This window comes from Halichoeres trimaculatus, unplaced genomic scaffold, assembly GCF_033239565.1.
Source record: "Halichoeres trimaculatus isolate MK-OKI-2021-1 unplaced genomic scaffold, fHalTri1.1 fHalTri1_scaffold_8, whole genome shotgun sequence".
In the NCBI taxonomy this organism is placed as follows: domain Eukaryota; kingdom Metazoa; phylum Chordata; class Actinopteri; order Labriformes; family Labridae; genus Halichoeres; species Halichoeres trimaculatus.
Window position 1 is genome coordinate 20,484,063 of NW_027437186.1, and position 6,000 is coordinate 20,490,062.

The following is a 6,000-nucleotide window of genomic DNA, read 5'->3' on the forward strand; positions in this document are numbered from 1 at the left end:
TAGATAGATAGATAGATAGATAGATAGATAGATAGATAGATAGATAGATAGATAGATAGATAGATAGATAGATAGATAGATAGATAGATAGATAGATAGATAGATAGATAGATAGATAGATAGATAGATAGATAGATAGATAGATAGATAGATTACACAGTTTTCCTGAACAGAGAGAGCAGAGTAATCCAATTGGTCCCCATGTAAGCCAGACCCAAGAGCATCATGGGTAAGTTTTTGCTGGTGATGAAAGCTAATGACTGAAATCTGACTGTGTGTGTATGAGTGTGTTGCACTGATTAAAGTCTCAGGATGGCAATGTTGTGCGTAATGTCTGCCATGGGGCTGAATCCAGGCCAAATGTATTTATGTGTTTAGTTAATTCAGGATGCAGTGAAGAGCTCTGGTGGTCTAATTGATCCGCACAGACGGCCACACGCTGAAAACAAGGCCTCCAGTAAAAGAACCCCAAGGGAGCCAGGCTCTGATGACTTTGTATAGTGTGGGTCAATGTTTGTGTAGTGTGTGAGGAGCTGAAAGCAATGTGAAGGTAATCTAAAGTTGTTGTGTGTTGCTGTCATGGAAAAACTGAACTCTTGACCAGTAAAAGTTTGCTAGCTGATTGGTTTTAAAGATAAGTTGTTGTGTTTTTGTTAACCATAGAACTTATCAGATTAGATTTGTCTAAAACAACACCCCATACTGGCAACATGAAAACGTTTCTTGAAATCTTTGTAAATGTAGCTAAAATACAAAACTAAGAAATCACATCTGTTACATCTTACTAATCCCAAAAACTACACAAGAATGGCAGCTGTCATTAAGTCTGTTATAAAACCCAGTGTTTAAGGTCTAATAACCAATGAAAAGAAACTTTTCAGAAAAAAAGGGGACTTGAACACATTGCAGCCCAATAATATGTATCACCACAGAATATGGATGAAAAAAAATTCAACTAAGTGTATCTATTTATTTCTGTATTTTTTGTTTATCTATTTATTTATTTAAATATTTATTGGTTGAGTTTTACCACTGTCTGTCTGAAATGATGATGGAAACAAATTTTTTGACCTTTACCGCAGCCAGTCAACAGGGAGAGCAGTTTTTGTGGCCACCTCACTTTGAGCCTCGTTAGATAACATCCCTTTTTTAACAGTTTCTCACCCAGCCAATACCATGCCTACATTAAAGCATGGTGGTAGTGGCAGCATCATGCTGAAGGGATGTTTTTCAGCAGCAGGACCTGGGAGACTAATCAAGATTGAGGAAAAGATGAGTGCAGCAAGGTACAGAGAAATCCTGGATAAAAACCTGCTTTAGTGCACTTGCGACCTCAGATGGAGCAACAGTTCATATTTCAGCCCTCATTTCCGGCTATCAAAGGAGTGGCCTCGGGACAACTGTGAATGTCCTTGAGTGGCCAAGCCAGAGCCCAAACTTGAATCTGATCTGACATCTCTGGGGAGACGCTTTGAATACTGCAAGACCTGGTCTAACTCTATACCAGTGGCGATTGCTCTAAGACTGCAAGGGAAGCTCAGCTTCCCCTAAAATGTTCCTAAAAAAATGGTGATATGTACTGCTGTGTGTACATTTCATTGACAAAATATGCGCTAGGATTCCTTCATCTTTTGTTCAGAATCAGCTACCTATCACAGGTAACTGGCTCGACCTCCTTCTCATTCATCCCGTCTCAGCGCTTTAACACAGTCGGACTCTGAGTGTCTTCTGACTTCAGCGGGGAAGCGTAGAGTGGGTTGTTCCACTGTGGAAATTGGACGGTCATTGGATAAACACTGGACTTTGTCCCGCCCATCGGACGCTCAGCGTCTCTGGGGGTCTATGAGGCAGTGGGCTGGCCTGGAGGCTGGGCTTCTGCATGATGATTGGATGATCTGTCTGAGGCCGAATCCCTTTTTGATTGACAGTGAAATGAGCCAGTCAGCGATCTTGAAGTATAACCCTCCACTGGAACATCTTTTGTAGAAAGGTGCTTCTCCAGTTTAAAGCGACTCAAGTCTTACGCCCACAACACAATGGGCCAAGGCCATTCAATCAGTCTAGCTCTGCTGGCCATTGAGAGAACACTGGTAAAATCCCTGGAAAACACCCATTGTTGGTACGACATGGTCACAGATCATTTTCTTGAAAAGGAACGGAGGGCAGAATTTACATTTAAATTAATAAACAAATTTATGATGAAGGCTGGAAAAAATTAAGCTTCCCCTCCTTGACTGACCAGCAGCCGCCACTGCTCTATACCATATCCTGTCTTTATATTTGAATAGAAATGAATTTGGCAGTGAGACCACAAAGTAGGTTTGCCATACCAGTAGTTCCAAGGCATTTACTCACAACTGTGAAAAGCATTAAGAAAATTAACTTGAGTTTGTTTATGAATGCAGATTTCTGACTGCACTTGAAGGAAAATATCTGTTCACAGAAAGCTCTGGTGACAATAGTGAGTCAACAAAAAAAAAGATCATCAAAAAATCCTTTAGATGTTTGTTTAATTAACTAAATTTCTACCAACCATGAAGTCCATGACAAGCCTGAACTTGAAAATGGTTAGTATTTCCAGTAAATGCTATTATCAGGGAACATCTGGACGGAGAGTCATGACTTGAGTTGTAAACATGTCATCTTCATAACAGCATTAATGCTGCTCATTTCCCAAATTTCATCAGCTGTGTTGACCTCCTGCCTCCATTTTCATTTCTGAAGTCCGTCTCCTGCTGCAACAAACCAGGTTTAGCTGTCAGGGGAGGTTAACTGTAATTCATCAGGATAATCTTCTCTGGCTGAGAATCGCAATCCATCACCAAACCCAACTGGGCCAATGCTCATTGAGAAAGCAAGTAGTTTCCCCACCAGGGAGATGGAAACCTGTTTGACTTTGGCACCTGTGACAATATTTCAGATGAGTGTAAAGGCCTGTCATTTGTCTTTGGAGGAACGTCATGATACTGTCGTCACGAACGCTGCAGATATAATAGTCACTTGGAAAAACAATTAAAGTCTGATTAAACACAGATACATAAGCCATTACATTCTTTTGTGCATTTTGAAAGAGTGTTAAGTAATCATCTTAGTCAACTTGAGGATTATTCTATTCTTTTAGATATTATCCTTAATTTTTTTTCTCTTCTCTTCATTCTCATTTCAGTCAATTTCTCGTCTAGTCTTGTCTCTACTTTGTTTTCTTTATTTTATACACTCTCTTTACTTTATCTCTACCTCAGTTAAAAACATATATATTTGGCCTTGCAGCAAACACACTCATAGTTATGTATACACACACACACACACACACACACACACACACACACACACACACACACACACACACACACACACGCACATTTACACAAACAGGGACATATAACTGCACATATATATCAGAAATAAAAAGAGAGAGTGACAGAAAGAGACCACTGCAAATTTCGCCAGGCTGCCAGGAGTAATCAGCCATTGGAGTCGTCACTCTGCAGCTCACTAATTGGATAATGTGGTGCAGAGGAGGCACTCAGCTAGCCAGGGGATTCCCTTCATCCCAGTGGCTGCTGGGAGAGTCATAACAAAGATGTATCCCATTTAGACCTTGGAGTGGATTCCTGTGGTGATCTTCACTGCAGTTCTTGAAATACAACTTATTACAAGCAATAATGGCAGGGAGTAAACATAGCAAAGAAGTAGTTTCAGTCATAACTGTAGTAGTACTCACTTTGGTGGAATATAACAAAGTATTTATCCCGAGACAGTAGTTAGATACTATTCAAGGAAACACTGTTCTCTAAGGTTTTCATTTTGTACAAAGTCTTTTTTCTGCTCTGTTACATTTGTGACTTGATCTCTTAGCAAATAAGACAAAGGTGGGAATTTCCACTGTCTTTGAAAAACAGTATAAGTCTTTAGCATCAGCTGAAGCAATATGTCAGACTTCTTGCAGCATCCTTTGTGACAATAAGCTTTAATCAACTCATATCCAAATGCCTTCCACCAGACTTATAATCACTTTGACAGACAATGCATTTCTACAATCATCTATCTCAAATATATTTTATCACTACATACTAGGGCTGTCATTTTAACACGTTAATTAGATTAATTAATTACAACACCAATTAACGTGTTCTGAATCCAGATCAATCTGGATCCAAACCCGCGGGGCGTTCAAAGACGCACTTATTTTCAAATGTCTGGCATTAACAAACCATTTGTCCTACTTGGAAAAAGTGGTGCTCTCACCAGATTTAAAAATTTCCGACGATCCCTGAATGTATCACACTTGACGTCAGCAACATGCTTTAAACCGGGGAAAGCGCGAGTGAATTGACTGCCGTCCACATCTCGTTTATTCACACCTCCTTTTTGAAAATCTGCAGAAAATCAACCGTTTGCTCTAGCTCAATTCTGTTAAGATCAGATAATTTCACACTCTTTACTGCATTATACAAGTCCTGAATGATCAATATTTGTCCCATATCTAAATCTAAAGAATTCTTTGAAAATTTCCTTCCATCTTCCTGGTGCCATGTTTCAGCTTGGGGCTGCTCTGCACCAATGAGCAACAGTTTGTGTGTTCAGAGCATGTAAAACTGAAAATACTTCACTTTTCTTTGATCCAAGACTTGAATTAAGTGTTTTGTACATTGTTCCTCACAGTTTTTAGCCTTTAGCCCTGGTTCTCCTGACCTCATAGAAGTATAGAAGTATATAATATATATCATATTGCAGAGAAAATTGAGTCCACATCGAGTAAAAATGTGACAGAAGCAAAAACCATCCTAAAAATCAAATCAGCTTATCTTTGGTGCAGGAATGTGTAGATTTTGTAAAGATAGAACCATAAAACTTTTTCATGTGTTCCTTATGCCTCAGGGTACCTAAAATGTGTTGTACATATTCCCACCTTTTTTTTTTTAATGTTTTTTAATGTCTTTTAATGTAATTTTAATGTCCTGGAATTCAAATTCTTTATTTTGGGACCTTAAGCAGATATGAAATATTATGATATGAATAAAAATGTGATTAATTAGATTAATTAATTACAAATCCTGTAATTAATTAGATTAATTTTTTTAATAGCCTGACAGCACTACTACATACCTTTAAATGTTGCATAACCAATACTTCTGTGACTACAAACTAATATTTCAGGACCTGTAATCTGTTGGGCCCTAGAAAAATTATGAAACCATGTGATGTGTACTGGATGCACTGCACATGATAGATTTGTCCTGGTACAGGTCTCAGCGGCAGGGGAAGTCAAATGATATATCTAAACATGTTTATATTTAAAAAATAATAATAATAATAACAACAACATTACACTCTTGTTGTTGTCTGTCCTCTGTGTCATCCTGCACGCAGAGGTTAGTCAGCCGGTGACTCGTCTATAGGAACGTGTCCTTCCGTACATTCCATCAACATAATGCCGCTGATGTTTCCTCCATCAGCTTCCTCTTCCTGCTGGGATCTGTCTCCAATCACTGCTGTCAATTAGACCAGCTCCTTCTCCCATGGACTTCTGCTTAATCTACTTTCTCTATGGACTGATCACATTAGGTGGTGCCATCATGGTTAAGAGGAAGGAGGCTGAGAGGTGGTGGTGGTGGTGGTGGTGGTGGTTGTATTGAGGGGGTCATCTGCTGACGGGGAGGAGATATCAAAGACCTGGTCAGAGATACTGTTGACACAATATAAAAGCAAAAAATGTGATCATTTTGAGGAAAACAATAATGAGCTGACTCTCTAGAGTTGGTGAATGGTGGTTCGCACAAAATGTGAAAACATATTTGTCTTTCTCTAATTTAATACGGATGGAAAAGACCATAAATTGTATGAATGATGTAAAATCATTTGAAGTCTGCTGACATAGTAGTAATGTGACACATCAACATTCACTCAAAGTGGACACCAAAGAGTCACCAATGCACTAGACCAAATGTGAAGTGTGTTTTTTTTTTATCTTCTTTTCTGTACCTGAGTTTTGCCTTT